General features: G+C 38.1%; 1 non-coding gene across 1 annotated transcript; it reads left to right on the top strand.

Moving 5' to 3' along the window:
• Positions 1–5,166: 5,166 nt before the first annotated feature.
• Positions 5,167–5,273, top strand: LOC125933569 (U6 spliceosomal RNA). Its single transcript, XR_007461000.1, has one exon. It is a non-coding gene; the product is annotated as a U6 spliceosomal RNA (small nuclear RNA).
• Positions 5,274–23,099: the final 17,826 nt, after the last annotated feature.

The raw sequence follows: 23,099 nt of genomic DNA, 5'->3' as shown, positions 1-23,099 counted from the left end.
ACTCCAACCAAAGCAAAACAGGATCTTTAGGTGTATATACACACTCTGGAAACAATCATAAAGATGAGCAACAGTAAGTGACCAGTGGTTTAAATTCAAGTTACGAGTGACAAACTTGAAGTTGAAGACCATCTATCCATTAGTGCAATTCTCCCCTGTCATTTGGAGGAAAGGTAGCCTTAAAGATGTATCTGAAAATTACCAAAGGTCATAATTTGAGAAACATGAGCTTCTGTCAGTGTTGAAAAACAAAGTTCTTGTCCCACTTTAGAAAAAAATTCGTGGGGTGCCTGGGTGGCTCAGTCACTAAGCGTCCGACTTCAGCTCAGGTCATGATCTCATGGTTTGTGAGTTCAAGCCCCGAGTTGGGCTCTGTGCTGACAGCTCAGAGCCTGGAGCCTGCTTCGGATTCTGTGTCTCCCTCTCTCTCTGCCCCATCCCCATTCATGCTCTATCTCTCTCTGTCTTAAAAAATAAATAAAAAAACATTAAAATTAAAAAAAAAAGAAAAAAATTCATTTTTAATTATGCACTACATAAAGTACTTTCATGTACATCAAAGACAGTCAAAATATACAAAGCCAGTCTAGAGAAATAGGGTTAATAGGACAGCTGAGAATATAACACTTAGATTTTATTGTTATCTGGGAATATTGAAAATCTAGTTATTTTATGTTTTAAATTTGCATTATTGTTCCTACTGCATAATGTACACAATTATAGTAAAATTGTACAGTTGTACAGTCTATAATCAACAATGCATTAGCAAGTTTGGAATTGGAAAAGTATTTTACCGCTGTTTCCCCACCACAAAATTATATGTTTACTGATTTCAGTTTATTATTTTTTACCTATTTCCCCCCAAAATTTGCCAATAGTTTACTACTTGATTATGAAACGGTAATGTAATGATTTTTTTTTTTCATTTTTACTTAGGAGAAAGGTTTGTCTCCAAGTATGAGCAGTTGCTTTTTCAAGAGATTCTTTAGCAATTGTCATTGATAAATTATAATAAGCCTTGTTTTTAACCTTATCCAGTCTCCTATGTAAGAACCAAAAGTTACCATCTAACTAGGCAGAACAGAGCAGCAACAGAGAAAAAGTACTTCAGATGACTATATACACATATTGCTTTAGAACTAGGTGTCTCTAAATAAGTGTTGGTTAGTTAATGGGTTGATAATTACTTACCTCCCAGGCACAAAGTAGAATTTACATCAGTTTTTCTCAAAGAATATTCCCCAGCTTGTCTCAATCAGATTCTCATAGTGTTTTAAAACACTAGGTGGACACAAGACCACTCCTACTTGATCAGAATATGGGTGGAATCTAGGAATCTGTTTTTATCTAAAAGTCCCTAAATGCTTCTAATTCATATTAAACTTTGAAAACCAATGATTTTCAACATCTTTACCTTAATATAGAAATAACTGCCTTTTAGGACAAAAAGACTGCAAAACTTTTGCCATCTTTATTCCCTGAATTTTCATACCTTTCTAATGAAATTATTCTGGAAAGATGTAGCATACTATACTGATTATTGACATCTTGTTTTGGTAGCTATCCAGTTATCAAGATTTATTGTACAGTGGGGTAAATATTGACCTCAGCATTGGCCTATCATTTACCCATTAACTGTGTTCATCTTTTCTGTCCCAGCAGGACACATTTTATGTGCCTTTACCTGTGGCCACACTGATTTAACCATTTAATTGACATATGTTAGAGGAATTGAAAACAATTCTATTGATGAGAAGAAGAGTAGAAAAATTGATTTATATAGCAAGATAAATGGTCAACATTTTTTAAAAAATCAAATGTACTTGCATTTTAGAAAAAAAGCTTCCATCATAAAACTCGGATGACCACACAAAAGCCAACAGAAACAAAAGCAATATATAAGAAATCTCTGAATATAGCAAGTTTACCTTTATGATGGAAATATGTCGATCTGTATAGTAGAGGTCAGCGAATCTTCATGGAATGAATGAACCCATTTTCAAAGCAAGTGTCTGTCATATCAGCAGATACAATACTGGGAGGTAGTCCTATAAGGGGAAAAGTAAAAATAAAGAAAGGAAAACAGTGTCAATGTTGGCCACTGTGGACTTCTACCAGAGTCTCCCCAGGAACATGAAGAAAATGACTCTTCATTTCAAGTAAATCTGAGCCACATAGTAAGAGGCTTATTGTACGGATTAATGTGATGCAGCCCCTGGGAGGTTGAGCAGGGCAAGTGGAGTAGAAGGAGGTAGAAATTGCAGTTAGGTAATATAAAGTCCCCTGCTCTGCTTTGTACATCCTCAGACTTTTATTCAAACAAAACATAACCATCCTTTCTGAAGGGACAGATGCTTCAGAAGAATTATTTTGTTTTGAGAGGTAGGAGATTTTTTTGGGGGGTTGCTTTTTTCTCCAACACTGATCTACTTCATTTCTTCTACATTAAAAACCAGCCAATCAGAATAAATAGCATATGAACATCCTTTTGAAAAAGGGTGCTTTTGAAACCTCGGGCATCATTCTCAAAAGCACATTGAACACCCTTCAGTGATGGTATTCCTCTGCTTTCTGAAGGAATAGCCCAACCTTCACTTGTGGCAGCATGATCTGTCCTAATGGTTTTTGAGAGGCGTTTGGGAAACCTGACTTCATCTCTGGGTAGAGCTGCCACACAATGAAGTGACCTACTTCACTTCACTGTGAGATGACAGAAAGTCACTGTACTTGAGAAAAGACTAGAGCTGCCATGTTCCCTGGAAGTTTCCCCAGTGGTATTGGGCTAACTTCTTTGTGAGCTACTCCCAATCGTCAGTTTTAAGAAGTGTATTCCTGGCTGTCAAGCCCCAGTGCTGCCTAATTTATACAGATAAAGAGTTCTAATAAGATACTTTAGAAAGTCACTTATGCCATAAGGTATTCACATTATCTCAAGACATTTCTATTTGGCTAATAGGAAATGAAAGTGTGGATTAATGCCTTTCGCATGCCATTAAGAAACTGAGAAGGAGAAGCCTCATTTTGGCCACCAGGGGCCTTCTTCTCATGTCTGTTCACTGCTGTCTCAGCTCATCGCTTTCGGTGATTTCCAAAGAGAAGGATGAGTTTTGACTTCATAGAAAATGAGTTTAAACCAGAAAGTCCATGTGGCCTCCAAACTTTGGATTACTGCCATGGCACATTGCATTTCACCTTTGATTTAAAGATAAAGAACATGTGGCTTCCTAAAAATGAAAAACTCTTTTGCTCAATTCCCAAAAGGCTAATGCAAGCAGCTGTTAAAGGAGAAATAAAAAGGCAGACACCAGAATTCCAAATAAGTCAAACATAGTGAAATTGGGTCACCGATCCCTCTCTGTAACCCTGAGGAGTAATGGGGAGCAAATAGTTATCTTCTTTTTATCTGATCCGTGATCAGGTATATAAATGCTGGGTATTGTCTTAAGTACAAATCCTATAGAATGTGGACTTGGTGAAATTAATGAATAACAAAAATATGGTAAGGTAACAGTGAGTGATTAAGAACCGGGTGCTGTGCTAAGTGTTGCTTATGTGCCATTTAATCAAATCCTACCAAACTTGGGAGCCAAGAGCCAGGATTTATCCCCTTTTAAAGATAAGGAAAATTAAGTTGCTAACTTAGGTCTCCATTACCAGTAAAACAGGTGCTACTTAAGGAACAAATAGTCCTATTCTTAAACATACAGCTTTAGCTGCACTTGAAAAAAATAAAAATCAACAATAATTCTCTAAAGTGAAATTGCATTGGACAAATGCTTCAACATTTCCCTAAATTAAGGATTTCACAAACAGGATCAAGAGACTGGAGTATTTTGGTATCAAAACCGCTGCAGCTCTGACAAGCCCTGTCAGCAGATGGCAGTGACTCAGAAGAACAGCCCTGCTCAGCAGAGGTCAACCACCTCCAGATGAAGGTTGAAAGTCTATTCAAGGACATTAAAGTGCACCTTTAAGTTTATAAATCATGGAAAGTAGGAAAAAATGCCATTTGGAAAGAGCTAAGTGGCAGGGCTAAATCAGGGTTGTGCTACATTGTTTTCTTATGTCTTTTCCTTTCTATGAACATACAAGTCATAACCTGCATTTCTCTTTGAGATAGTGTTTTTAGCTGGTGGATTTGAGGCAAGCTTCACCATGTGAAAACTCACCCTTTTCTTCCTAGATCCTAAATTAACGCCTACTTGTTCCTCAGAGCCCTGTTTTATGTACTCCAAAGGACTGGAGATTTGTAGACCATCTGCCACAAAGGGAGTGAAGCTTCCACCAAGATCCATGTTCTTCATTTTCCCATCCTGGAGCCCCTCCCCCTTCTAGCAGCCAGCCAGACCTGCAAGGAAAATTGTCCCTGACTTACCAGTTAAAGAGAAAACCTTAGACTGTGAGGAGAAGCATGCCATAAAGTCACCAGCTGAATAAACCATTACTGTTTTTAGGGGTTTTTAAATACAGGCAATTTGAATATGTAATTGATTCTGAGCACAGCCTCATCCCATGTTTTCCTCGGTCTACTCAGAACCACATTGTGAATGGAAAACAGCTGGAGTAATATCTGGGGATGATGGAGCCAGTACCTCATGGTCACTACAGTCTCCATGATGGATTTAGGAGGTGGTTTCTTGTGGCTTGGCCCCAAACTGGGGGCTTGGACCCTTGCAATGCCAGGTCCAGAGGCCCACCCCACAGACAGTGCTTGGATGTTTAGCCTATCCCCCCTTACTGTTCTCAGAAAGGATATCCCACACATTGTTCTGTAGACAAGCATACAAGTATGTGTTTGGGGGAAACATGGTCTTTAGAAAAGTAAGTCTCCATTCTAGCTCTGAGGTTAAAGAGAGGTAGCTATGATCACAGTTTAAATGTTAAGTTTGACTAGCAGAGGATGACGTCAATCTAAAGCTCTCTTTGGGGGACAATGTACATTTGGATAAATCCCAAGAAGCCCAGAGCTTATGCTGTGACCTTAACTCAACACTTCTAGGATTAGGCAGTTTTACAAGCTGATACCTATTTATTCCAACAAGGTAGAATATTTCTTGTTTAGCAACACATTCAGTACATTAATTTGCGTCTGTAATCCCTACTGCCCCCAATAGGCATAGATAAACAAGTACATACATACATTGAAATGGTAAAAGAAACTTGGCTGTCCTCACTTGGGCAGCACATGTACTAAGATTAGAACAATACAGAGAAGATTAGCACGGCTTCTGAGCAAACAGGATACACAAATTCATCAACTGATCAAACATAAACCCTCCAACTGTAAAACTCCCAGAAAATATAGGCAGTAACCTCCTCAACAATGATCTTGGCGACATTTTTTTTGGATTTTTCACCACAAGCAAAACCAACAAAAGCACAATGAAACATGTGGGTCTCAGTCAAACTAAAAAGCTTCTGCACATCAAAGAAGACCAACACAATGAAAAGGCAATCCACCAAATGGTTGAAAATATTTGCAAATCATGTATCTGATAAGGGGCTAACACTCAAGAGATATCAAAACTCCTATAGCTCAACAGTAATAAAAAACAGGCTGGTTAAAAAATGGACAGATCATCTGAATAGACTTTTTTTTTTTTTCTAAAGAAGCGATATCAACAGGTACATGAAAAAGTGCTAAACATCACTAATGATCAGGGAAATGCAAATCAAACCACTAGATACCGCCTTACACTTGTTAGAAAGGCTGTCAACAAAAGAAATGTGTTGGTGATAACGTGGAGAAAAGAAAATTCTAGTGCATTGCTAATGGGAATGGAAATTGGGCAGCCATTATGGAAAACAGTATGGAGGTTCCTCTAAAAATTAAAAAGAGAACTATCATATGATGGAGAAATTTCTCTTTCTGGATATGTATCTAAAATAAAGTGAAAACACTAATTGGAAAAAATACATACACCCATGGACACTGCAGCATTATTACAATAGCCAAGTATGGAAACAACCTAAGTGTCCAACGATGGATGGATAAAGAATGATTTATGTATCAACACATATATTCATAAAGAGATCTTGCATTTTCCAGAAGAGGGATGGATCTTGAGAGCACCAGGCTATATGCAGAGAAAAATACCTTATGATCTCCTATGTAAAATCTTCAAATGCAAACCCAGATACAGACAACAGATTGATAGTTGCCAGAAGCAGGGAGTGGGGGTGTGAAAGAAATGGGGGAAAGTGATCAAAAGGTACAAATTTGCAGTTCTAAAGTAAGTTGTGAGGAAGTAACGTATAGTATGATAACTACAGTTAATAGTACCGTGTTGTACATTTAAGTTACTAACAGAATAGATCTTAAAAGTTCTTATCACAAGGAAGAAAAAATAAATAAGTAGAATAAGGGATGTCCGGTTGCTTTGTTAAGGTGATCATTCCATAATGTATACAAATAGTGAGTGAATCCTTGTGTGGTACACCTAAAACTACTATCATGTTATGACAGTTACACCTCAGTCAACACTAAAAATTAAAAACTTTGGGGCGCCTGGGTGGCGCAGTCGGTTAAGCGTCCGACTTCAGCCAGGTCACGATCTCGCGGTCCGTGAGTTCGAGCCCCGCGTCAGGCTCTGGGCTGATGGCTCTGAGCCTGGAGCCTGTTTCCGATTCTGTGTCTCCCTCTCTCTCTGCCCCTCCCCCGTTCATGCTTTGTCTCTCTCTGTCCCAAAAATAAATAAACGTTGAAAAAAAAAAAAAAGACTTTGCTGGGTATGGGCTTGTGATAAAATAGTCCCAAACCCCACACCTCTCTTTCAGCTGCTGGCAGTTGTGTCTCCTCTCCTTACAACTAGTTCAACCTGAGAGACAAAAGCGGGTGGGGGTTGGGGTTGAGCAAGCAGAGAGTGGACACTGACGGGGGACGTGGCCTGTAATGGATCACAGAGGAAAATGTTAAGAAATCAGCAGGTTCCCTCTGGTTCTTTACATTGGCACAATACTTTCATAGTGGAACAGTTTGTGTTTTTAGATCATCCTAATGACCCATTGAAATTAGCATTATGTTAGGTGTTTAATTTATCCATTAAGAAAATCTCAGAGATGAAAGTATGTATTTTTAGGTCAAATTACACCCCCCACAACACCGTGTGTGTTTGTGTGTGTGTATACACACACAGAGAGAGAGAGATGGAGATTGAGAGAGATATATATACACAGAGATAAGAAATTCTCTTTCACTCTTCTGCCAAGAGTGAAAGCTTGACTTCTTCCTTGCCACTATGAATGCCTTTTTTTTTTGTTGTCTGATTACCGAGGTTAGGACTTCCAGCACTATGCTGAAATACAGTGGTTAGAGTAGACATCCCTGTTGTGTTGCTGACCTTAGGAGAAAGCTGTTTTTCCCCATTGAGGATATTAGCTCTGGGTCTTTTGTATATGGCCTTTATGATTTTGAGGTAGCTTCCTTCTATCCCGGAGTTCTTGATAGTTTTTCTCAAGAAAAGGTGCTGTATTTTGTCAAATGCTTTTTTTGCATCTATTGGGACTTGCTTTTTGAGATGTGTATTTTTTATTTGCACCTTACACACAGGACTTCAAAAATCCTTGTTTTGCATCATCCTCAATGAGAGGAACACTGAAAAGCAAAACCTATGTGATAAAATGAAAGGAAGAAAATAATAGTGCAGATAGTCAAGTCTAAAAGTATAGAGTAATTGTGATGCTCCGTCCCATCTTTGCCAGCCCCAAGTTTTAAAAACTCACATTCTGAATCTTCTGAATTTCTGAATTTCTTCAGCTTCCTTGGGCCACATGAGAGAACCATGTTCCTTTATTTCCAAATGCACCCAGCCAGCTATCCAAGCACTTTCCAAGTTGAGAGTCTTTGCTTTGAAATGAGCTCACCAACTTCTGCAATTCCTGAGACTGAGGTTAGTTGAGAGCCCCATAGTGTTACAAATAGTAACTCCACAGTTATAGCCAAATGCCATTGGTTCAATTACCCAGTGCAGGGGTTCTCAAACTGAAGAAAGTATCAGAATCACCGGAAGGGCTTGTTAAAACACAGGGTGCTGGATTCCACCCCCAGAGTTTCTGATTAAGGAGGTCTAGACTAAGACCCGAGAAGTTCATTTCAATAAATTCCCTGGCGTTACAGACTAGGAGTCTGGAGTTCTTTCTTGTCGAGCAAGAGAGCTGCCACAGAATTGAGTACGAGAGGCTAATATCCGGGAGGAGATAAGAGTCCCACAAAGGGGTTTCCTCTCCGTATTTATTGAGCTCACAAATATTACCCACGTGGTGAACGTGAAGAAAACAAGATCTTACACACGTGAACATGGAGAAAACAATCGGAGAGCAATCATTAACTTGTGTGAAAGCAAAGGGACTGGGGGGCAAGTGGAGTTTGTGATCAAGGTACACTGGCTCCAGATGGAAAGTAATGTCCTGCAGGTGATATAACAAGCTACTCGTGATCCCATTATAATATCTCGCTAGCTAACCTGGGGTGCTTTCGCCCCATGGTGACACCTTTCCACCCTAACCTTTTTTCTACTCCATTTATGTAAGTAGAACCTATTTCCCCACACCCTGATGCTCCTGAGGTTGCTAGTGTAGGTATGGGGATGATGTTTTTGACGACCAGTGACCTAGGGGGCCTAATTGTCTTTGAGAGGCACAGTAGCTTTTCTAGAAACATCTGTCTCTAAGTCCTTAGTACTTCTGGCCTCAGTGAGGATTTGAGTGGGTGTAATAGGAGCATGGACGATGAGCAGGAGGTGAGAAGGTCAAGTGCATTAGATTTTTATTCCATCCGTCCTCAAGCTCTAGGGCTGAGAACTATAGGTATTCTAAGTGCCCAGTGGGTTTTCAGGTAATTAAGCTTTTAAAGGATGAAGTCTGCCAGCTTGCAGTGTGAAGGCAAGCAGCCAAAAACTTGTGAGAGGAAAAAAAGATATGGCCTTAAGGTGCTTGCCCAGAAGCTTTGAATTTATCTGATATAACCAGGTCATGACTTGAGGGGGAAGAAATTCTGCTTGTTAAAATAATCAGTTACATTTCCTAACATTCGGGGAGAAGACCTCAGGGAAAGGTAGTTCTCTTTAAACTCCATAGATTTGTGGATTGAATCCCCTCACAGGTGTAGCCCTTTGAGACTATGTAATTAAGAAAATGGAATAATGTAGGAACATCTGCATAAGGAGTTAAGCTGATTGGAATGAATCACACATCTGCCAGAGAGGAACTGATGTTGGGCATATATAATCATAGCTTGATTATCAAACTATCCTAAATAGAAATAAAAATGGAGTACATATTAAAGAGAGCTTTCTGAGCTAAGGGTTAAAGGACAAATAGAAAGCAGGTGTTTCTAAACAAAGCTTTACTGTTAAACTTATCTGCATCACTCAAGTAATTTAGAGATACATTAATTGTATAGTTTTTGTGGAAGCATGGTTTTATTTCCTCATCCTTGTTTTCCTTTTCTCTTTCAATATTACAGATACAACCTGAGTCCCTACTATGTGCAAAACAGTGTATCAGATGCTTTGTTGGATACAAACGTAAGTAGAATGTGTAAGTTTCTACTGTCTAATAAGAGACTATAATATCTGTCAAATTACAAAGTGTAGTAGAAAGCCATTAGCACAGAGGGAGGTACAACACACAGCAAGAGGTATTATTTGAGGAATGTGGAGAAGGTGTTATCATGCTTTCCTCTTACAAACACCCTGCATTAAGAGAATCATCCTAATTGAATACGAGGCTCAATGAGACTAGATCCACATCTGTTGGTGTCAATTAAATTAAGGATGCATTTTCCACACCGATTCCATAATTAGTAGAAGAGCCAGCTAAGTCCAAGATTCAAAAATAGAAGATTGTGGGGTGCCTGGTGGCTCAGTCTGTTAAGCATCTGACTCTTGATTTTGGCTCAGGACATGATCTCAGGGTCATGAGATCATGCCCTGTGTTGAGCTCTTGAGTGTGGAGCCTGCAAGATTCCCTCTTTCTCTCTGTCTCTGTCTCTGTCTCTGTCTCTGTCTCTGTCTCTCTCTCCCTCCCTCCCTCTCTCTCTTTCTGCCCCTCTCTCCTGTTTGCTCTCACTCATTCTCTCTAAAAATAAGAAAGAAATAGAAGATTCTATACCCTCCCCCTTTAAATTAATTTCCATGACCCTGAGCTTTGAGTCACACAGGTACTCTAATCCCTTAGCCAATCTCTTCAGACTGTAGCCTGTTGGACCCTAATCTAATCCCTTGACCTAGGCTGTATTTATGCTCTTAATGTGTTTTGTCATAATATTCTTCCTTCCTGTGGATGCAGAATCTCTTGATTGCTTTTATCCTTCTATCCAGGACATGGCTTCTATTTCTTTCTTTGTGAAGCAAGCTCTAAGACTTTCTTCTCTCAGAAACAAAGCTTTAATTCAATTTAATTGCTTTTCACAATGACTAAAATATATATCCTAAATATAGATGTTAGGAGATAACTGGAGTCCTCTTCAAATTTGGGATGATCTGAAGTCCTGAAGAGACAGTGATAGAAGGTGCATGTAATCCCACCAGCACACCTTGTAATAGTGTGCTCAAGGAAGCTGGGATTTTAAAAAGACTTCAAAAGGTTGATGGCATTTGAAATCATTATAAAGCAAGTTGGGGTGGGAATATTTGCATAATAAAATACGCTTCTGCATAAAGTATGGTGGTGGTTGGTAGAAACTGAAAGTATTGTAATATTTACCTCATCTACCCTTCTTGTGTGGGCTTCCCAAATGACCCGCAACTGAGTCTAAGCCCAAAACTTCTTTCCCTGCTGCTTGAGGCATTTGCATTACCTATTTGATCAGTTTATTTTGTTTCTAGTTCTCAATTAAAAATTAAACACCTCAGTCTCACTTTTTAACATTCTACGTAGGGTTTTAATTTCCTTGCACCATTCAAGGAATTGGACTAAGCTTTAGTCCGTGGCAAAGCTTTTTTGGTGTGGAGCTCGGGTAATGACAAAGCTTTGTGTGGGGAAAAGTTTGTGTGGAACCAGTGGACTTCTCAATTATATCATTATTTTTGAGGAAAGAGGGCAGGTGATTTTTTTTCATTGGCTAACTCAGTGAACAGTACTGTCAGCTGGCTGGACAATTCCAGTAATTCAAGTTGTTTCCCTAGTATAGCCTGATAATCAACCACATAAATATCGCAAGTGATTTTCCTGTGTTTGTTTTGTTAGGAAGCAGTTGGGGATAGTCCCCAACCTAAGAACAACACATTAAGTCATTTCTAACCACTTAATTCATTACAACATATTATCGTGTGAAAAGAGATGCGGCCCAATGGGAATAGTTTCTGCAAGTCACGTGCCTTGATCATAGTCCTCAGAAATGGAGTGGAGGAGTAGGACCAGATGCAGAGATGCTACACATCAGTGAGGTCTTCCTTCCTGTTTTAGCTGCACTAGATCACTTCATTTTGAGCAACAGGGCTACTCCATGAATAGGATTCAAGAGAGTCCGAAGTCCTCAAAAGACTGACTCTTAACACCCTAGCCTCCAAGCTTCCATATGCACCAGTGAAAAGCTGGGACACGGACGAAGAACCCTCCTCAACCCTCATGCTTGCAACCTCACTGTAACCACATGCCTTCAAAGTATTAAGGAGATTTCATTATTCCCTTAGACTCTATTCAAGCCAGTAACAGGAAGAAACCCTGGCCTCCTAGGTCATGTCCTAGCACAAGCCACTGACTATAATAAGAATTCAGCCACCAACCTGTTCTCCCTAATTTCATTTTATTCTTAACAGTCACTATACACAGCATCCAGAGTGATCCTTTTAAAACCAAGTCACCTATGCCTCTGCTAAAAACTCTCTAGGGGTTTCTCTACTTGAATGTAAGATCCATAAGGCAGAGATCTATGTTTTTCTTTGTACTGTCCACTGTTGTCTGTACAAAGCCTAAAATCACACCTAGTGAGCCCTCAAAAAATACTAGATAGACAGATAGATAGATAGATAGATAGATTGATAGATAGAGAACATTTCCTCTTCTCAGTGCTGCCTTCTCTGCCTTGGTTCAAGTCCTTATTATCTCAATTGGCTTATTTTTTTCTGTATTTAGCTATAGTAATTTGTGCATATAGTTCTATAAAAATGAGAAAACATAAATAAAAATAAAGAGGAAAATAAAAGTTATATAGAGTTCCATCATCCAAAGTTAAACTTTTGGCTTATATTCTTTTAAGTATGCTCTGTAGTAATAGTGTCTTCCATTACAGACTGTCCTTGACCATACTCCTATATAAAACATAGCCTTAGTGTTGCCACCAGTTGCATTGTTTCCTGTGGCTGCCATAACAAATTACCACAAACTGGTGGTTTAAGACAAGATGAATTTACTCGCTGACAGTTCTGGAGGTCAGAAGTCAAGGTGTTGGCAATCTTACATTCCATCTGGGACACTAGGAGAGAATCCCTTCATTACCTCTTACAGATTTTTCAGGTTGCTGACCCCCTTGGCTTGTAGCCATATCTCTCTGATATGCCTTCACATTGACTTCTCTTGTATGTGTCTGTTCTCCTCTGTCTCTTATAATGACTCTTGACATTAGATTTAGTACCTACCCAGATAATACAGAATAAACTCCTCTCAAGATCCTCAACTTAATTACATCTGCAAAGAGTCTTTTTTCCAAATAAGATCACATTCACAGATCCTAGGGATTTGATGTGGACATATATTTATTTTTTCTTTGGAATGGGGTGCTGTGTCACCGTTCAACCTACTACACCAGTGTTAAATTCTTAAAAAACATAGATCTCTCTGTTACTGCTGTGGGTTAAAAATCTTTCAGTGGTTCCCCTTTGCCTAAGTATTCCAGACTCCTTTGCATGACGTGAAAAGCATTTATGATCTGAACTTTGCCTAATCCTCCAGGAAAACAGACTTTGTAATGGCAGACAATCCTCCATGGCCATTCCACCCCAGAGATATCTAGACAGAAAAATAGAGGAGGAGGTTCCTTGGGAAAACTAGACTGCTTCCAAATCAGACATCTAGAGGTACAGAATATGGAGATTTGGTATTTTGTGTAAATGTGACAATTTGAATTCATCAGTGGGTCAGAGCACAGATCATAGAGATTAGTTTACGCTTGTATTTTTCATCACCTGGAACAATACTTGACATTAGTAAATTATTAATATATTTTGTTGAAAGGAGTAAATGGATGCAAGCAGTGAATTCACGGTTCAAGGACTCAAATTCTTTTTCCCACCCAATGTTTGCCTTTCTGCTGCCCCTTCTAGCTCAAGTTGTTTTCTACACATTTGCTTTTGAGTCTCTCTTTTAGAAGAGTGCGCTTATCTATGTCTCATTGAATTAATTTCTCCCAAAAGGAGCCCATTATTCCTGCCTCTCTCTATTGTTCAGATGTTGTATCAGTGCAGGATGATAGGAGCAAGGCAGACGCTATGCTAAGTGACAAAGTGTGAAGTGTGAAATTCACATGTATTACTTAGTCATTTTCTCTCTTCTGTCTTTTTTTCCTAATGCATTAAAGGTAATAGTCTGAATCAAGCCTCTGCAGTTGTTTACTCCTTTCTGACTGAATTAGCTGGGGCAGTTCAGTCTCTCTGATTTATTGTTGAGTCTCATCTACTTTCTACTGCTTTCAGGCATATTTTTTTTCATTCTTTAAAAAAAAAATAAAATTGCCCACAGTCCTCTTCCATGGTTACTTGGTTTGACAAATTTATCAGAAAATGAAGAGAATGGTTTAGAATAGATTGTATTAGCTCTGCTGTATTTGTGATACAGAATCATTAAGCTTGCAGGAAATTGTTCTGAGATGGTGAGCAATGAAACTCCAGAAAGAACCAGGGCAGTAGCTGGGTATAAGGGCAAGTGGTAGCGGTGATCCATCCCAGTGCAGACAAAAATGGGGGTGGAGGATATTGTCTTTTGATAATTTAAAAACAATAATATTACCAAATAATGTTAGCCTACTTTTTTTTTTAATTAAGGGTTTATTTTTTAGAGAGGTTTTAGTTCCACACCTCAGCTGAGGGGAAGGTATAGAGATTTTCCATATACCTCCTACCCCCCAAATACACAGCCTTCCCTATTATCAGCATCCCCCACCAGAGTGGTGCATTTGTTACAACTAATAAACCTACATTGACACATCATAATCATCCAAATCCCATAGTTCCTGTTACAGTTCACTCTTGGTGTTGTATTCCATGGGTTTGGAAAAATATATAAAGATCTACCCATCATTATGATTATCACATGGAACTTTTCACTGCCCTAAAAACCCTCTGTGCTATGTCTATTCAACCCTCACCACCTCCCTGACAACCACTAAACTTTCATACTATCTCTGTAGTTTTATGTTTTCCAGCATGCCATATAATTTGAATCACACAGTATGTAGTCTTTTCAGATTGGCTCTTCACTTAGCAATATGAATTTAAAGTTCCACTCTGTTCATGACTTAATAGCTCATTTATTTTTTGTACTGAGTAATATTCTATTGTTTATTTATCCATTCACCACTGAAAGACATCTTGGTTGCTTCCAAATTTGGGAAATTATGAATAAAGCTGCTATAAACATATCTGTGCAAGTTTTTGTATGGACATGAGTTTTCAACTCCTTTGAATAAATATTAAGGAGCATGATTGCTGGATGGTATGGTTAGAGTATGTTTAGTTTTTTGTTTTTTGTTTTTTTAATTTTTTAACATTTATTTATTTTGGAGAGACACCGGGAGAGACAGAGTATGAGCAGTGGAGGGGCAGAGGAGGGAGACACAGAATCTGAAGCAGGTCCCAGGCTCTGAGCTGTCAGCGCAGAGCCTGACGTGGGGCTCGAGCTCATGAACCTCGAGTTCATGACCTGAGACGAAGTCGGCCACTCAACTGACTGAGCCATCCAGGCGCCCCTAGAGTATGTTTAGTTTTATAAGAAACTGCCAAGCTGTTTTCCAAAGCATCCCATTTTGCATTCCTACAGCAATGAAAGTGAATTCCTGTGGCCCATTCTCCCATCAGATTGGTGGTGTCACTGTTCTGAGTTTTGGCCATTCTCATAGGTGTGTAGTAGAATCTCTCAGTCTACCTTCTATAATCACTGTGAACTAGTAATTCTAAACAATGTCAGTGATAAAGTACTTCTTCGTAGGAAAAAATATATATATTTTGTTAGTCTAAGTTTTAAACAATTGTTCCAGTTATCACTCTATTTAAAATATAGGTATAACATCCAAATTAGTTCGTATTTATTACTTATTCTTTAATAAACATTGTGTTCTACATGGAAGGTAATCACACTAACCTACACACATTTTTTCTGTATTTTTTAATGTTCAGGATAATTTAAGACTGCTGCAGACACAGTACATCTCTGAGCTCTATGGCACTGTTTAGTTCAGCATTTAAAAAAGCACATTCAAAATAATAATAGTGCAGCGATTATAAAGACCAAGATATAGAACTTGAGTTACTTTATGTCTTTGTATTTGACCACTTGGAAATTTTCTGTATGTGTTCAAAATTTCTCTACTAAAAAAATAATTAAAAAGCTGAAAATAAATTTGAAAGAAAAAGAAAAGGCAATTATGATACTTTCTGGTATTTATTATGAAATGGAATTTTATGACCCTGGCAAACTTATCCTGGAGTTTACGATTTTTTTTAATTGTCATATATTTATTGATAGAGAAAGACAGAGAGAGTTGTAGGAGCAGAGAGAGAATGCGAGAGAGAATCCCACGCAGGCTCTACATTGTTGTCTCAGAGCCTGACACAGGGCTCAAACTCAGGAATTGTGAGATCATAATCTTAGATGAAATCAAGAGTCAGATGCTTAATGGACTGAGACATCCAATATCCCCAAGATTTTTCTTAATTATTTGTCTATTGCTTCATGTGAAAGACACTTTTGAAACTAAAATTTAAAAAAAATGTGTTCTTCAACTATCAGTAAAGACTGGTTGAGATTGACAAGTCTGGCTATATTGTCTACTGAATAAGAATGTGTGAAATGGATCAATTTGGACGAGACTATTTACTAATTTATAGAAGGTAAGGTGTAAAACCAGAAACTGTCATGTTATTTTTCATTACTGTGTCCAATATGTAGGTATACATTTCCCCCTTTTTCTAAAACCATAAACTAATGTACTTAAAATTGTTATTAATCTTTTTTCTATTTTAACACTATACCATTTTTATTGTTAACTAGCATGATTACATATATGAATCTTAATAAAAGAAAATTCCAGTTTTCATTTTCTTCCCCCCTTCTAGCTGATATTATTCCTGGCTAATTTTTTTCATTTCATGATTATTATTGAAAATAAATCTGTTGTTGTATGGAAGAGGAAGATGTTAATAAAAATGAACTGTTGTGGCTTTCAGGTACTCTAGGAACTTAAGCAGGGAAGTTAACTTGGTTGCTAAAATGTTGAGTTAGGAAGGTAGAGGTTTCAAAGAATATCAATGTACAAAAAAGGAGTTATGAGAACACAGCAACATAAATTCAATAAGAAAGATCCAAAAGTGAGCTGTGACAGGATCTTTCATTTCTTATTTGAAGCCCCACCTATAAAGACATGATGATCTCTGAGACCCTATCTTTCTGATAGTGTCATCATATTTCCCTCTACAGTACAAAACTGTTGGGAATCTTATCCCAATAACCAACTGGCTTTAGATTGCCCACCTACAAATGTGTAGGCCTGTAATTTTTGAGACAATGGGAATAATTGGTAAACATAAAATGTTGATATGTGAACTGAAATATTTAAAGTTAATTATTGGGAGTGCACCATGGAGAGGGCATGGATACTCCCGGTCCTTTCTCCCTATCTCGCTCTGTACATCTCTTTCATCTGGCTGTTCCTGAGTTATACCCTTTTATAATAATCTGGTGATCTAATGGCATATTTGCAGCAGAGTGGCATCCAGAAATCATTGTAATTGTGCCAGTATTTCATGCGCTTAAGAGTATTTTCTGTTCAAGGATTTCAAAAACACTTCTCTAATGGTACGGAGAAAAGTCAACATGGTAGAGAAGTAGGGGGACTCAAATTTCCCTTGTCCCTCAAACACAGCAATGTTGAGGCCAGAAGACTTGGAATTCCAGGAATGTGGACTACAAATGACAGAAACATCTCCAGGGGCCATGTGGACAACTTGGCAGGCCATAGGTGCGTGAATATGAATTGGGAAAGATGAAACAGGTGGCATAGGCATGGATAGGAGGGATCGCCTTCTGTGGAGAGACCAAAGGAAGAAAAAGAGAGGCTGAGGCTGTGGAAGTGTAGGATTGTATTTGGACAAGAGAAAAAACACAGACTGGGGAATGGAAAAAAAGGAGAAAGAACCAGTTTTTAACATGATCTAGAGTTGTGGGTCATCTCTGGACTAGGGTCTGTCACCCTGTACATGCGCCTGGAGGGGAGGGTGAGACAACGTTGGGCTCTGTAGCTCAGGGCTTCAGGAAACAGGACAGCATCCCCACAGTAGAGGCAACACCAGCCTACAACAAACCAAGCCCCTCCATGCTTGATAATTGTGTATCTACCAGAGCAAGATTGAAACTGACCAAACCAGATGGCCTCTCCTCCAGACCAGTGCAGCCACCGGTTTCAAGGTACCATCAGATATCGGTCCAACAGTTTTGCATTTTCTGATTTGTTTCTTGGTCAATTCCTCTCTCTCTCTCTCTCTCTCTCTCTCTCTGGGTGTTGGTTTTTTAAACAGACATTTTTAATCTATTCTTTTTACACCTCTTCTGTATCTCCTTCTTTATTTTCCTCTGTCCCTCTGGCATAACCCATATAGTTACTCTGATTCTCTGCCTGGTCAATTTTTTTTTCTCTTTTCTTTTTTTTTTTCCCCATCCCTTGTAACTTCTTTGTATGGGATAAGGCTTCTTCCACCACCACCCCCTTTTTAAATTTTTTTCAGGGTTATTTCAACAAACAAATCAAAGCACACCTGGTGGAAGGTCCAAACCACACCTATGAGTAGGGAGATAAAACAACCAGCATCACAACAACAGAGCTCACGCAACACACTACAAAAGCATCTCCTAAAAGTCCAGGCCACAGAGAATGTATAACCCCTTTTTAATATAGTACTGCTTGCAGCTTCAGGACACATAACAAGCTACTAAAGCACATAAAGGACAGAAAACTATCCAAAATGATGAAACAAAAGAATTATCCTCAAAAGAAATTCCAGGAAGGAATTACAGCTAGAGAACTGCTCAAAACAGATATAAACAATGTATCTGATCTGAATTTAGAATAATAGGGGCGCCTGGGTGGCTCAGTCAGTTTAGTGTCTGACTTTGGCTCAGGTCATGATCTCGTGGTTTGTGGGTTCAAGCCCCGCATCGAGCCCTGTGTGAAAGCTCAGAGCTTGGAGCCTGCTTCAGATTCTGTGTCTCCCTCTCTGTCTTCCGCTCCCCTGTTCATGCTCTGTCTCTGTCTGTCCCTCTCTTAAAAATAAATAAATATTAAAAAATTTTAAACAGAATTTAGTACAATAGTCATAAGATTAATAGTTGGGCTTGAAAAAAGCATAGAAGACAGCAGAGAATCTATTGCTGCAGAGATCAAGGAACTAAGAAATAGTCACAACGAATTAAGAAATGTTGTAAATGAGGTGCAAAATAAGCTAGATGCAGTGACAGCAAGGATGGAAGAAGCAGAGGGGAGATTAAGTGAAATAGAAGATAAAATTATGGAAAATGATGAAGCCAAGAAAAACATAAAAAATACTAGACCACAAAGAAAGAATTAGAAAACTAAGTGATTCAATGAAAGATAATAATATTCATATCATAGGAGTTCCATAAGAAGAAGAGAGAGAGAAAGGGGCAGAAGGTATACTTGTACAAATTACAGCTGAGAACTTCCCTAATCTGGGGAAGGAAGCAGACATCCAAATCCAGGAGGAAAAGAAAACTTTCAGATTCAAAAACAATAGGTCTTCACTATGACATATCATAGTGAAACTGGCAAAATACAAAGATAAAGAGAATTCTGAAAGCAACTAGGGACAAATGAGCATTAACCTACAATGGTAGACACATAACTGTGGTAGCATACCTGTCCACTGAAACTTGGCAGGTGAGAAGGGAGTGGCAGGAAATATTCAATGTGCTGAATAGGAAAAATATGCAGCCAAGAACCCTTTATCCAGCATTATAAGAAGAAGAAGGGCATTATATCATAATTATAGGGTCTATCCATCAAGAAGAGTTAATAATTGTAAATGTTTATGCCCCCAACTTGAGGAACCAAAATATATAAATCAATTAATATCAAATATAAGCAATCTTATTGATAAGAATATAGTAATTGCAGGAGACTTTAATATTCCACTTACAACAATGGACAGATCATCTAGACAGAAAATCAATAAAGAAAGAATGGTCTTGAGTGATACACTGAACCAGATGGACTTGACAGATATATTCAGAACTTTTCATCCAAAAGCAGCAGAATATACAGTTTTTCTCAAGTGCACATAGAACATTCTCATGAATAGATCACATACTGGGTTAAAAAACAGCCCTCAATAAATATACAAGAACTGAGATCATACTATGCATATTTTCAGACCACAACACTATGAAACTTGAAATCGACCACAGGAAAAAGTTTGGAAATACTACTAAAGAATGAATGGGTCAACCAGGCCCATTCTTTAACTAGAGAAGAAATTTAAAAATGTATGGTAACAAACGAAAATGAAAAGACAACAGTCCAAACTCTTTGGGATGCAGCAAAGGTAGTCCTAAGAGGAAAATATGTTGCAATCCAGGCCTATCTCAAGAAACAAGAAAAACAAAACATAAAACCTAACCACACACCTGAAGGAACTAGAAGCAAAACAGCAAAGAAAACCCCAAAGCCAGCAGAAGAAGAGAAATAATAAAGATTAGAGCAGAAATAAACAATCTAGAATATAAAACAAAAAATAAAACAAAAACAAAAACAACAACAAAAACAGTAGAACAGATGAATCTAAGCTGGTTTTTTTTGAAAAAAATAAGCAAAATTGATGAACCCCTAGCCAGACTTCTCAGAAAGAAAGGAGAGAACTCAAATAGGTAAAATTATGAATGAAAGAGGAGAGATCACAACCAACAGCACAGAAATAGAAACAATTATCAAAAATATTATGAAGAATTTTATATCAACAAATGGACAACCTGGAAGAAATGGACAAATTCCTAGACACCCACACACTACCAAAACTCAATTGGGAAGAAACAGAAAATTTAAACAGACCCAGAACCAGTGAAGAAATGGAATGAGTTTTTAAAAGTCTCCCAACAAATAAGAATCCCAGGCCAGATGGCTTCCCCAGGGAATTATACCAGACATTTAAAGCAGGTTTATTACCTATCCTTCTCAAGCTGTTCCAAAAAAAATAGAAATGGAAGGAAATCTTCTGGACTTATTCTATGAAGCCAGCATTACCTTGATTCCCAAACCAAACAGAAACCCCACTAAAAAGGAGAATTACAGGCCAATATCCATGATGAACATGGATGTAAAAATTCTCAACAAGATACTAGCAAATCAAATTCAACAGTACATTAGAAGAATTATTCACCATGATCAAGTGGGATTCATTCCTGGGCTGCAGGGCTGGGTCAATATTTGTAAATCAATCAATGTGATATATCACATTAATAGAAGGAAGGATAAGAACCATATGATCCTGTCAATAGATGCAGAAGAAGGATCTGACAAAATAAAGCATCCTTTCTTAATAAAAACCCTCAAGAAAGTCAGTATAGAAGGGAACATACTTTAACATCATAAAAAACATACATGAAAAAAAGCCCACAGCTAATATAATCCTCAATGGGGAAAAACTGAGAGCTTTACCCCTGACATCAAGAACATGGCAGAGATGTCCACTCTCATCACTGTTGTTTAACATAGTGTTGGAAGTCCTAGCCTCAGCAGTCAGACAACAAAATGAAATAAAAGACATCCAAAATGGCAAAAACGAAGTCTCACTTTCAGTTTCTGCAGATGACATGGAAAACCCAAAAGACTCCACCAAAAAGCTGCTAGAACTGATACATGAATTCAGCAAAGTTGCAGGATACAAAAATCACTGTACAGTAATAGGTTGCACTTCTATACAGCAACAATGAAGAAAAGAAAAAGAATACAAGAAATTAATCCTATTTATAATTACACCAAGAACGATAAAATACCTAGGAATAAACCTAATCAAAGATGTAAAATATCTGTATCCTTAAACCTATAGAAAACATGGGAAAGAAATTGAAGAAGACACAAAGAAACGGAAAAATATTCCATGTTCTTGGATTGGAAGAACAAATACGCTAAAATGTCAACACTGCCCAAAGCAGTCTACACATTCAATGCAATCCCACTAAGAGAGAGAGAGACAGAGTGGGGGAGAGGCAGAGAGGGAGGGAGACAGAGAATCCCAAGCAGACTCAACACTGTCAGCCCAGAGCATAGTGCAGGGCTGAAACTCACAAACTGTGAGATCAAGACCTGAGCCGAAACCAAGAAGAGTCAGACACATAACCACTAAGCCAGCCAGGCACTCCAGTGGAAGATTTTTTAAAAACACATTTTTGATGTGTCTATAAGTGGGTAGGTGATAAAAGTTTCTATCTAATGCATAATTTTTTTTTCCCCTATATTCCAGCAAGCTGGGACAAGTTCATCTAACACCTCCTTTGAAGACCAGCAGATGTTTCATAAAGGGTCTATACGTGGGAGGTGAGATTCTGAAGACCTATATCCCCTACTTCAGAGACTACCTGAGCTTCTTCAAAAATAATCCTAATACTTGGCTGGGTTTTAAAAGAGCTAATGAATATAAACAAACAGGCTTGTCAGCATCTGGGAGGAAGCGGCTGAAAGAATTTGCTAAATCCACAAAACAAGTAAATCTTTGCTTAAGACTTGCACATGCCATTAATTAAACATTTTTATTGTGTGGCTTGTTTTAAAAAAAAGGAAAAGAAACGTCTTGCATTATGTGAACAGGTCTATAAATAATGAATGGATTATCCAGTTTTCGCTGAATGTCAACAGATTTTAGCTGGGTCCTGCAGAAACACAGTGCCCTTTTACTGCCCGTCATTAAAAGAAAAGGGCTTTGCTAAACACTTTGCTAAAGGAAGAGACAAACAAGGGAGGGAACATAGGAGCTAGAAAGGATTGGTTAAAAGGCAAACCATTAAAACATTTTTCTATATCTGAAATATGTACCATTTTCTTTCTCCCAAGGTCTAAGTACAGAGCTTGACTGTGAACTTTCATCAAGGTAAGTCCAGAGACTGTTTCAAGCACCCTAATATATATGAGGTGATTTCCTTGAGGACAAAGATTAGGTTAGGCAGTTCTCAATTATATGCTCTATTACTTATTATCAACACCATTGCTTGAGTCAATGGTCTTACTCTTATAGACACTTAATAATAATTCTAATAACCAGTAAATATTTATAATCACCATGTACCGATGAGTATTTTGCCAAGCACTTTAAATACTTTGTCTTATTTAATTCTTACAACAAACCTATGAGCTAGGCAGGATTATTATGCTCCTTTAACAATTCATGAGAAGCAGTTACTTTCTAAACTTGCACAAATTAAGATAACCTTTAGATCTAAGAATCTGACACAGGATTCACAAACAAGCCTGATTCCTGAAATACCAATGCTTTACTTCCCTTTATTATATAATAGCCAATAAATATTTTTTCCACTGCTCCTCAATATCCATCCCAGTTGCCCCAAACTCTTTACACTGATCTCTTGCTTGAGTCAGTTCTTCCATTTTCCCTCAATTTTCTCACTACTCCTAGAATCCAGAACAAGCACCCTTATCTATAAACTATGACTTGGAAATGTCCTATAGAATGGCAGTTCTAGGCCAAGTAAGTCTATACTCTTCTGTTAATGCCTGCCAAATAATATGGCAAGATGGTAGCAAAAACTTTCTTAAAGGAAACTTCTGGAGTTGGTCCTCATTAATGTCACTTCTATTTATTTAGGGACTGTTCAGGTAACAAGGTGAATTATTTAAAACAATGTAATGAGGATTACTTAATACAATG

Source organism: Panthera uncia, chromosome D2 (genome assembly GCF_023721935.1).
Source record: "Panthera uncia isolate 11264 chromosome D2, Puncia_PCG_1.0, whole genome shotgun sequence".
NCBI lineage: Eukaryota > Metazoa > Chordata > Mammalia > Carnivora > Felidae > Panthera > Panthera uncia.
This window is presented reverse-complemented; position numbering and strand designations above follow the sequence as displayed.